Raw genomic sequence first — 12,757 nt, 5'->3', positions numbered from 1 at the left:
GGATGGAAATTGCCAACAGGGGAAAGGAGCACAAAGGAAGAGGAGAGACAGAGTAGGCATCTCCAATGGTTCACACCTCTGACAAGAGAGAACAGGGATTAAAGCCATCAAAACAAATCAAACTGCCTCTCCCCTTCACTTCCCTGAAGCCTCCACTGTAAGCGCGGGCCACATCTGCTGGCCTCATGGGCAGAAATTTCTTAGAAGTTCTAAATCTTTGCTCGTCCTCCTGAGTTACATCAACATTGTACTTGATCCTGGAGTCCATATTCTCTCCATGACTCTCCAGCAGTAGCTCCAGGAATTCAGACCTGGAGACTTTCCTTCTGACACAGCATTGCCAGGTCTTTAGTTTGTCAAGTAGAGATGCGAACACAAAACAAAATGAAATGAGAAACAAGAAATTACCATCACCATGATTTCTTTTTTTAAAAGGTATTTTAATACCAAATAAATAAATAAAGCTCTTCATATAGCTTTTAAATTTGACATGGACCTTAGCATTTGGGAATAAAGACCTAATGCCATTGATAACTGAAAACACCACGTTTCCAACTTCAGTTCCTACCACTGTCCCTAAACTGTTTCCCTCCTAAAATACATCCTTTGATCCATCTTGACAAAACTGTCTTTCGCACTCTGGTAACTCTTGCTCATCCCTGAACTCCTCTTTCTTCTTCTTCTTTTTTTAATTTAAATTCAATTAGCCAACTTAATAGTACGTCACTAGTTTCAGATGTAGAGCTCAGTGATTCATCAGTTGCGTGTCACACCCAGTGCTCATCACATCCCGTGCCCTCCTTAATGCCCATCCCCCAGTTACCCATCCCCTGGCCCCTTGCGCCTCCAGCAACCCTGTTTGTTTCCTAGAGTTAAGTGTCTCTCATGGTTTGCCTCCCTCTCTGAAGGCTCTTCTTCAGAAGCTTCCCGTTCCTCTGCAGGCAGAGGGCTACCTCTCCCCCTCCAGCCCGCCCCATTCCGCAGAAAGTTCCCTCCCCAGCAGCGGTGCTCCGCCATTGGCGGAGGAAGGAATAACTGACGCATCCGTCTGCCCCTTCATTCACCAATGGTGCACCCAGCACGGTGCCTGCACCACTTCGGCTACACGGAGTAGAAAACAAACTTGCCCTTGGGGAGTTTACTTTGAGGGAATTGGGTAAATCAAACAGACTTAAATGAGACAATATAAACCATTTGGAACCAGCGTGACTCAGATTATGGGCATAATAGCTGAGGGAATTTTAAGTGAAGGGAAAGTCATCTCAGGGTGGGGCTTGCCAGAGATGGTTTCATGGAAGAGATGAGTTTTAATCTGAGCCTTGAAAGAAGTATAGAATTTAAATTGGCAGAGGAAAGCAAGGATGATCAAGGAAAGGTGAAGAGTAGGAGTGAAGGCTCGGAGGAGTTTGGCAGTGGCAAAAACAAGCTGGGCGCCAGGGTTAGAGCATGGTGGTAAGTACTGAGCACCCAACAGGGCAGTTCTGAGAGGGAAGCAGGTTGGGTAGATAAACTTGGACTAGCCCATGCGGGAAACGAAATGCCTAGGGGAGTAATAGAATTTTATTGCTGGAAATAAATTTTTATTTCTTTTTATTGGAAAGATTAGGCATCATCCAGTCCAACCCACTCATTTCACAGATGAAACAACCAAGGCACAGAGTGGAAGCTTGCCTTTTCCAAGGTCGTAGGAATAGCAGCATCGACAGTAAAAGTAAATGCAATGGCTGACTTTAACAGAACCTGTACAACACGCTGAGCAGTGCTCTAAGCACTTTATATACATACCTCATTTAATCCTTACAACAACCCTATAAGGTAGGCACTGGACTTATCCCCACTTTCCAGATCAGCAAGCTGAGAAAGTAAGCAGCGTGGGCAAGTTCACAAGGTAACATGGACAAATGGCAGAGTCAACCCTCTGGAATTGATCGCATAGGGTGCTAGTGCTAGCGGCAAAAACATAGGATTTGGAATCAAAGGACATGCATTCAAATTCTGGCTCCACCCCAGTAGTCATGTGACCTCAGGCGAGTTACCTAACCTTGCTGATCCTCTGTTTCCTCGTTAGTAGAAAGTGGATAATAATTCCTACCCCACAGGATTTCTGTGGGGATTAAATAAGATTATATGTGCCAAATCCTTGGCACATAGTATGTTCTCAATAGACACTGGTTCCTCCCTTCCCCATCTCCTTCCCTCCAGGAGCCCTGACACCACCTCCATGGTCCTATGGCTGCAACTCTGCCCCCACCACCACGCCATGTGTCGTCCCCTTCAGCTCTGGACACTGGTCTTCCATACCGGGGTGTCCTGCCCTGGAGGTAACTGAGGGGTGGATGTCAGGGTTCGGGGAGGAAGAATCTGGTTTTCCTGGATAGATTGGTACCATTCTCATTTGGCTCTGGTGATGTTAGCGTCATGGGTGGCAGAACAAATCTGCTCTCCTGCTTGGGGTGGGGTGTGGGAAGTCATAAGGAACGAGTGGAAGGACACAGGCCAACCCTTTCATGGAATGACTTCTTCCTGGCCCAAGCCCTTGGCCTCTTGGGTGTCTTGAGTTCCTTTTTCCCTCTCTACTTTCTCTATTCAGCCTCTTACATGCTGAGTTGCGCTGCTTAATTGTTCCATGGGAGGCCTCGGAAAATATGTATGGGGAGTCGAGTTGGTGGGAGTCAAGCAACTATATCAAGAACTTTGCTCACAGGAGGATGAGATTGAGAGATAAAGATGGACATTTTCTAAGAGAAGAGATAAGAGGAACATTCCTCCTTGGAAATTTTGAGTGTTGAAATAATTTAACAGTATCTTGGTCTCTTGGTTGCAAAGCACCATCATCTAACACCTCAAGTGTTAGTAAGCTTGAGCACATCTGGAAATTAGTGTTTGGTGGCTATTAAAATGAATTAACTGTGTGACCAAGTCCCTCTGAAGAAAAGACCACTGTTGGTGAGTTGGGAGTTAATAAATCTGCGTACTGTAGACTCTATTTCTATTGGATTTAAATGAAGGTGAAAAAGGACTCAGAGAAGGCATTAGGGATGGTACCTACCATTTTGGAAGCACCCACTGTGTGCAAGGCACCATATGAGCACTTCATATATGTCATCTTGCTTCATCTTCCTGGCAATCCCACGAAGCTGATGAAAGTCACTCGGCCAGGCCTGGGTGTTAATCAGCCTTACTTTCTAGCTGGGTGACTGAGGAACATTAACATCTCAGCCTTAATTCCCACATAGGAAAAGCAGGGATAATAGTGCCCATCTCATGGAGGAGTCCTAGAGGTTCAAAGATTGCACAGTGAGGAACACAGCACCTTCCCAGCTCGGAACTGGTGCCTCAGGATTGGCTAGTACTGTCAGCAGGAGAGGTCACAGAGGTCTTTGGGAACGAGGGAGGGGGGGACCCGCTAAGTCTAGGCTCTGAAGCTTGGGAAGGATTTTGTCTTGTTACATCGAATCGAGCTTCATTCTGTTGGAAACAAGGATGAGCCATTCGGTTGACTCTGGAGTGTTTTGGCAAGGCGAGGGAGCCCTGGGCTGGAGGTCAGGGGTGCAGGCTCCACGGGCAGCTGCCCGGGGACGATCTGGTCCAGGCCCCAGGCCCTCAGTTCCACATCTGTGAAATGACACGGCTGGACCCGGTGATCTCTGAAGTTCTTTTCTGCCCTGCGAAGAACGTGGTGTTCCAAAACATAAATCCATTTATATAATCTTAACAGTCCCATTCTGGCTTTTCAAATTTGACAGGCAGCTTAGGAGGTATAAGAAAAATACCTCTCAAACAATTTCAAAACAAAACAAAGCAAGTTACAGGCACTGCCTCTGGATTTCCATTTCTTGCCCTTCTGCACAGGGAACAAAAACAAGAAAACATCCCCCCCCCCCCCCCCCGCTTTTTTTTTAATAACACACACATTGTCTTTCTACCTGGCTTTTCATTTGGGCCGCATGCCAGCGATGAGGATAAGATCTTTGAGGCACTTTTATAATGTCACATACTTATGCAAATTGGCAAAGTGTTTATAGCAACCAGCACCACAACAGCACCCTGAGGTTTCAATTAGTGAGAAGCAGCCAGGCAACCTAAGCAGCTTTGAATACCTGAATGCCGGGGGACAGCCCCAGAGAGAGGAGGGTGGCGATAGACCCTTTGTCGCAAGGACAGGTTCTGGAACTCTCCGGGCTTCAACATGGCGGCCGTCTTGGCCAACCCACACTGGTCAAAGCCCCTCCATCTCCTGAGTCGAGGTTTCCTATCTGTCCAGTGAGAGGCTGTGGCTGTCCCATTTGATGGGTTCCGGGACTGCTATGGGCCATCCACTGGGTTGGCTGCCCACTGACCCAAATCCATCTTCCATCACATGGACTCTAGATCAGAGGCCATGCCTCAGCAGCCTCCCCGGTCCAAAGGCCCTACATCAGGTCAGGCCCACCTGTGCAGTGATTAGCCAGGGCCTTTAAAGTTAGACAGACCGAGGTACAAGGCCTAGGTCATGTCTGACTCCACTACTTCCTAGCTCTACGACTTTGCTAAGATACCTTCTTCCTTGAGTCTCATTTTTCTTATTTGTAAAACAGAGGTAGGCAGGTTGGTGTTTTAGTGAGTCTCACTTTGTAGTTATATGTAAGGCACCCATCTCATTGGGGTGTTTGGGAGTTAAATATTTATAAACAACTACCACGGAGCCTGACATGTAGCAAGCATTCGATCAATGGGCATTGTCATTATAGTATCAGCATCATCCAGGACGTTTCCCAAGCTGTATTTGTGGGGAAGCACGTTGTTAATAGGCAGTATTTGAAAAATGGCTTTGTGGTCAAGCTAATTAAGAAATTACTAACTAATTAGGCAGCAAAGCTAGACAAGCTTCCTTCCTGCAAGACTTCTCAAAGCCCTAACGAGAATTGTGACTTTCTAAAGGAGGTTATATTATGTATCTAAAAGGAGGTTCATTATTTCTCAAACTGATTTGTCCTTAGAATCCCCTTTGGTTGTGAGCCATTTGGGGGCTAGCAGTCCATGAAATACCTTGGGAAATCCTAATCAAGGTCTAGAATGGGGGAAAAAAAAGGAATCTGGAAGAGACATACATGGTGAGAAGTGATGAGCAGGACATTTGAGGAAGGAGTAAAACTAAAGGGTGGAAGAGAAGAGACGTGGATGATGGTGTGCATTGGAGCCATCTGGACCCCACCGTGAGGTCCGAGGGTCCAGTGTAATCCCTGTTTCTCAGGGAGTGCTTATTCACATTAATTCCTTTTGAATCTCTACACAAACCTTTGAGAGAGCCAGGCCTGGTTGTCCCCATTTTATAGATGACCACAGTCAGGCACCGACAGGTTAAGCTCCTGGCCCAGGACCACATAACTAGCAGGTGGTGCATCTGGGATGTAAGCCCAGTTGCCCTACTGTCAAGTTCTGGACTTTTCTATGTAAGACAGAGGAAAGTTGAGTTAGATTCTAGCATGCAGACCATTCAAACTCGTTAGCCTGAGGAAGTTTAATAATTAAGATCAATTTGGGCTGATTTTTGACTTTAGATGTCACCCGATTGTTTTCATTTGTTGCCTCTTTCTGACACTTGGAATACTATAAAAATGTGCTCTGTGGAGAAATATAATTGGAACCTTACCAAAAAATTTTTCAATGACTTTTAGAATTTGTTGAAACAAATTGCCCCTTCCTGCCTCTCATTCTCTCTAACCCCAGCCCCATCTTTAAAACCCAGTGGCCTTGTGTGCGGTCTCCCAGACTCAGGCAATCCTACTAACACCTATGACCTCACCACAGGAATGCTGAGGTCAGCCTGTTCCCTTCAGTCCTTTGGGATAAGGAAGAATCCCAGGGGCCTGTAAATAGTGCAAGAAACAGCACCCCACCCAGTGCTCTATTTAGCTTGGACGAAAAATGTACGCGGTGACAGTGCAAAGTGCCCTGGGCAGCAACAGGACCCAGGGAGACTTCTATACCTCATCACTTGTTGATGAATTATGAGGCTATATATAGAGTTGTATCGGCTGTGGAGTTAAAGGTGGTGCTGTGTGTTGTTCTCTCTTACTCCTGCTGTGCTTGCTGAACTAGAGAACCCTCCCGGCCAAAGGATAAGAGGTGCAAGCGGTAAACATCCCCGCCAGGTGCTGGTGATCAATTAGGGCCCGAGTGGGAGTTTGCCTGTCACACCCAAGCTTCGTCAAAGCCAGCTCTAGGCACCTGGGAAAGCATGTGGAGAAAGGCCTTTCTCTCCTCTCTGTTTGGACGGCTGGCTTTTGTGTTTTTGTTTTTGTTTTTACTGGGAAACCAAATTCAAACAAAACCAAAAGGCTCGCTCTTAAGTACAAGACCCTGAGAACAGGGACTCTTTCTCTCACTCAGTCATTCAAACATCACCGATTAAGGTTTTGCTGTGTACACAGCGCTGTGTGTGAAATCTCTGGAAGAAACTGAGGTACCACGGCTGCCCCCCGGGAGCTCACAGGCCCGCTGAAGGGACAAGATCCTCAGACCAAGTAGAGGGAAAAAGACAAGACAGGACAGTATCATCCTAGGAGGCTCTGATGGACCTTTACCATTTTGTCAGCTCTTCGGGGAGCCACCCTTCCCCAGTGCTTGTGGTCCTGGTGGGGCTGGCCACCACCGTCTCCTGCAGCCCAGCTTCGACCAGAGGAGCGAAGAGTGAGCTCGGTCCCTTCTCTACTGAGGACTTGTGTTTTGAGTGGGGACATAGAGCAACACCGAAAGGGTTTAATCTCCCCGAAGTTGCCGTGTGGTAGAACAGAGCCTTAATACCAGGTCTGTCTGGCTCTGAGCCTACGCTCTTCACAATGTCACTATCACCACCAGGAAATGAAGGGAACAAGAAATAAAGAAGTGGAACCCAGAGCTTACCATGGAAACCCCTCTGTGGAACTGCCAATGCCAAAAGAGGAACCGGAATATGGGTTCATGAAACTTAGCCGGGGGAGAAATCATTTGTAAAGAAGGACCCAATGTAGCCCTCGGCTCCTGATAATGAGCAGGAGACTGAGGGTAGAAACTGTGCCATATTCCTCTTTTCTCGCAGTTTCTAGCATGTGTTTATTGAACAGTCTAATGACGTGCTACCATTTCCTTACAACAGCAAGGAACAATAATAATTAAAAGCACAGGCTTTTTGGGCACCTGGGTGGCCCAGTTGGTTAAGCATCTGCTTCGGCTCAGGTCATGATCTCAGGGTCCTGGGATTGAGTCCCACGTTGAGGACTGCTTCTCCCTGCTCAGTGGGGAGCCTGCTTCTCCCTCTCCCTCTGGGTGTTCTCCTTCTCCCTCTCTCTCTCTCAAATAAATAAATAAATAAATCTTAAAAGCACAGCCTTTCAAGTTGGATAGATCTGGGTTTAAATCCTCCCTTCACAAGAAAAAGGTGGCTTTTTTACTTGGAAATAATTGGAGATGGATTGCTGTCTCACACCATTATGAATCAATACCAAATGGATTAAGAATACAAACATCAAAGCCGAATTGGAAAACTTTCAGAAGACACGCATAGGTGAATGTCTTTATGACCTTGGGATAGGTACCGATCTCTTAATCTGGACACAAGCTTTGCTAATTATAAAAGAAAAGACACATAAATATGACTGCATTAAAACAAAGTCTCCAAACAAACTTGAAGGCAATACTGGAAATATGTATAGCTAATAAATGATTAGTTTCAAAAATATGTAAAGCACTCCTACAAACAAGGAAAAACTCAACTCAATTTAAAAATGGGCAATAACTATACAGAAGGATTTCACAAAGCAAGAAACATATCTGGAACCAGGTAATGCGGCCTGTGTCTGTGGAGGACTTAAACGAGATGAAAATAAAGGAACATTTTGGGTTTGCTTTAAGTTTTAAGTAAAAATTGAGTTTCATATTTTTTTTCAAGGAACACATAAATCTATAAAGAGATGTTCACCTCACCAATCATCAGGAAGAGACGGATCACATTTCATCTCCATGAAATGCCAGTGTACACACATTTGATTGACAAATCTAAGAAGTCTAATGATACCTAATGTTAGATATGAACAGGGTGTCACATTCATTGCTGGTGGGAAATTGGAAAACCATTTAGCGTTATCTTGTAAAGTTGGATGCTTGCATACCCAACGCATCTATTATGTATATATCCAATTTCTGTAAACATACACCCAAGAGAAAATTCAGCACGTGTATACCAAGAGACACATATACAAAAAATTATCACAGTCAAATTTATCAAAATAGCAAAAAAACTGGAAACAACTAAATACTCCTTGGAAGGAGAGTGCGTAAATAAATTGTATGCTTTAAAAAATGGAATGTTCTGCAGCATGAAAACAAAAGAGCTGCAGGGGGACTCTTTCACATGGACGAATCTAAATAGCATCATGTTGAAGTCCCAGGAGACCACATACAACATGACAGACTTGTTATAAAGTTTGAAAACCATTCAAAATTAAAATGAAACTAAGCCAAGCTGAATAATATACCATTTAGGCACCCATATTGCTGGGGGGGGGGGAGGAACTTTTTAAAAGAGGCAAGGAGGGACGACGCCTGCGTGGCTCAGTCAGTTAAGCCTCTGCCTTCGGTCCCGGGATCGAGTCCCGCATCAGGCTCCTTGTTCAGCAGGGAGCCTGCTTCCCCCTCTGCCTGCCGCTCCCCCTGCTTGTGCTCTCTCTCTCTGTGTCTGACAAATAAATAAATAAATCTTTAAAAAAATAAAAGAGATGGGACACCTGGGTGGTTCAGTCGTTAAGCGTCTGCCTTCAGCTCAGGTCATGATCCCAGGGTCCTGGGATCGAGTCCCGCATCGGGCTCCCGGCTCCGCGGGGAGCCTGCTTCTCCCTCTGCCGCTCCCTCTGCTTGTGCTCTCTCTCTCTCTCTCTCTGACAAATAAATAAAATCTTAAAAAAAATAAAAATAAAAATAAAAAAATAAAAGAGGCAAGGAAATGCTAAGCCCAATATTCAGGGTAGTGCCTATCTCTGGGATGGAGATAGGGAGTAGGAAAGAAAGAACCATATAGGAACTGTAAGTTATTGGTAATATTCTAGCCTTGGTTTGGGCAGTGGGTCGAGAAGTGTTTATTATATTATTTAGAGTGCATACATACATAAAATAAGGTAAAATAAAAGATGGCCTTCAAGGGACAAATGGGGATAATGAACCAATGATTACAATTAATCCAATTCTGGGAACCTAAGATCCCATCAGTCAATCAGTAAGGAGGAAATCCTAGGCCCATCACCTGCTAATTATACAGACCAGATGTTGCTTACCCTATCTTAATCTCCTTTTTCTTGACTCTGGGGAACTAAAAACCATGGGCTATTATAAGGATTAACTGAACAACAATGGGAGCTAATATATTTTTAGAGCAGCTTTATTGAGATATCATTCACATCCCATACAATTCACCCACTTAATGTCTACAGTTCAGTGGTTTTTAGTATATTCAGCGTTGTGCAACCACCCACAATCAATTTTGGAACATTTTTATCACTCTAGAAAGAAACCCTGTGTCCATTAGTGGTCACTCCCCATAATCCCCCATAACACACTACCCAGCCCTGGGCAATCAGGGATTGGGTATGGATTTGTCTGTTCTGGACAGTTAATATAAATGGAAATGTACAATATGGGGTCTTTTGTGATGGGAGCTAGTATTTTTATCTCTCCCTACAGCAGAAATTCTTCAAGTGTAGCTGTGTGAATCCCTGTTGCTCTGTAAATATAACTTGGCTGCTCATATAAGTGTTCACTGTAATCATGACCATCAAAATAACTTTCCTTTAAATGACTGAGCACTATGTATCATGTAGACACTGCATGATGTTGTCTTATTCAACACAAGTCTAACAATGCCCTATGTAGAAGTCAGGGTAGAAAAGCCAAGTCACTTGGTCAAGGTCCCATGGGGAGTTACTGTTTTGAAGCAGGGAGCCATACCTCTCTCTGTCTGACTCCAGGACCTTAATCACTACGCAGTAATGCCTCTGTATATGACAGCCTATTGGGGGGAGGATGGTGTCATGAGCTTAATTTTCATACAATGACGTTTTTGTTCTAGTGAAGCTAATTTGCAGTGTCCGTTGGAATGAGGAGGGTTAAGGTCTTGAGGTATTCTTGGCCTGACTAAAATTATCCGTATTGAACCATTTTTTTTTGCTAGAAAAACTTACCTGTGGGAAGAGCAGCAATTATCATCTGAGAGAAAATGTGCCAATCGTAGACTGTGACTTAAGGGTTGGTAAAACATAAAGAGCTCGCTAAGTCCTTAATTATTGGTGCTCAGTGAAGGGTTCATTTCCTGTTCTGCTGTTCCTGTGGGTATCAAGTCAGAGAAATAGGCGCTTCTATGTTATGAGCATTGGGACAGATCTTCTCTGAATGTCTAGCAGCTCCCATGGCCTGCATATTGGAAATAAATGACAGATAACAAAGAAAGGAGATGGGGGGAACCAGTTAAACCTAATTTGATTTAACAGATATATTTAAACTACTGTGTATATTGTTACTCTGCTAGGCCACGGAAATCCTCAAATTTCTGTAAAGGAGGGGTCAGTATTTTTGTTGGAAGAGGACACTCAGGAGGGTATTTTTTGCATTCATTTTATAAAGCAGAGAACCTTTTTATCTTTGGTTACACATTTATTTGGAGGAGGGGTTGTTGCTTTTGGAAATTGTACATTCTCACGGAAAGACACAAAATTCACCTCCCCTTCTTCCTTGTTTTGCCTCAAGGGAGCTTAGCAGGGCCTGATTAAGCAAGGAAAGTCATCAAACTTTCTTCGACAGGTCAGAAATCCCTGGGGTTGAGTTGAGTTCTAGGTGAAGGGTTCATATTGGAGTCAAACGAGTTCGCGTCATCGTCATCTCGTCACTGTCCACCCTTGACAGGACAACCCTTTCACTACCCTCACACCGACAGCCAGCAGACAAGCGTTCATGCTTGACACCTGAAGAGAGAAACACCTGGCTATGATTACCTGCAACTACACAGGTTTTTTAAAATACAATTAATTTTTTAAAAGACTTATTTATTTGAGAGAGAGAGAGAGAGCATGCATGTAAGCAGGAGCAAAGGGAGAGGGAGAGAATCTCCAGCAGACTCCCTGCTGAGCTCAGAGCCTGACATGGGACTCGATCTCATGACCCTGAGATCATGACCTGAGCCAAAATCAAGAGTCAGACATTTAACAGACTGAGCCACCCAGTTGATTACAGTTGATTTTTTATTAAATTACTTCATGATCTATTTCCAGGAGAGCGGAGACTTCAAATGGATCCCAGGCTCTACAGGTCTACGTTTCTGTCCCTGTCCCCTGACCTCCTTCCCACCTACCTCAGAGGTTTCTAGCTTTTTCCTCTTTGCTGAGCACCTTTTCCTTCTCCCACCCCTCAGTGTAAAAGGGGAAAACAAGGCATTGAATTATATGACAACTTCAGCCCAAAGTGGCACAGTGATTCTCGGTCTGCTTCCCGTCCCAGCTACTAGGAAGAGGTCTGAATTCATACCTTACTTAATCAGGGAAACATTCCTTCCACTCTGAGAAAAAATAAAATAGCCTTAGAAGGAAAACTGGCTAGTTCCTAACAATAAGGAGAAAATCTCCAGTGGCTGGTGGGTGTCTATGGAGGGTTTGAGCTGCGTCGGTTTACTCTTACCTGGAGCGGGTTGTGCTGGAGACGGTATGGGATGGTAATGGAAAGCAATAAAGATGGGAAATATGAAAGCACTATATTAAATCTGGAGTGATCCAGAGGTTTTTCTCCCAAAGTCACTAGTACATAAGCCCCATGAGGGCAGAGATTTTGTTGCTTGGAACTTACAGGGCACTCAAAAAACTATTAAATGAAGGCACAAACCCAATATAGACCAATGATGTGGGTCATCAACAAACCTGTTTCCATCTACTGACAGGATTTAGGGCAAGGAGAGAAGGCTAGAGGTCAGTTCCTCTCACTCCCACCCTCAGGAAATCTATTGCATCTGTCACTACACCTCCCCTACTACCATATTAGTAGTGCTAATTATACTAATTGCTATTATTAATTGTCTATTCTATGCCAGATACCATACCAGGCAATTTACATTTATATGTATAGTTAAATTGAACTTCACCTACCTGTGAGGTAGGTATTAGATTCCCATTTTATAGTCAAGGAAGCTAAAACTCACAGAAGTAACTTGTTCACAATTAACAATCAGCAAAATAGGGATTATAATGTAATCTGACTGACTCCAAAGCTCACTATATATTTCTAAACTACCAAGATGTAAAGGGGAGAATGGTATCTATTTCTGAGTTGCTTTTAAGAGGTTCTAAAGGGAAACCATGTGCCTTGTTATGAGAAAAAAAAATCAGCTCCAATCAACTCCAACATGAGTCAAGCATTTCCATCCTAATGTTATTATTTACGGTGTTGATGTTGTGGGTTACTATTGCATTCTTCTAGAATTCATCTCAAGTTTGCAATACATGATCAGACATTTGTATGTGGTCTCACTAATTTATATATAGTGTTATCCATTGTGTAAATATTCACAGTGAGATCAAGAATCTGGCACTAATCTCCAGAGACTTAAAGAATATTTAAATAGTTCCTTGATGCAACATCCTTATTGACTGATTACAGTAAGACATTATGAACCATACTGTGCCTATCCTGGAAGTGATAAATCATTTCACCATATAAAGTCTTGGAGTCTGAGCTAACTGCTCTCCCTTCTTGGCTTAGGAGCCCC

This window comes from Halichoerus grypus, chromosome 11 (assembly GCF_964656455.1).
Source record: "Halichoerus grypus chromosome 11, mHalGry1.hap1.1, whole genome shotgun sequence".
NCBI classification, from domain to species: domain Eukaryota; kingdom Metazoa; phylum Chordata; class Mammalia; order Carnivora; family Phocidae; genus Halichoerus; species Halichoerus grypus.
The sequence above is the reverse complement of the archived record's forward strand: the minus strand, read 5'-3'. Positions refer to the sequence as shown.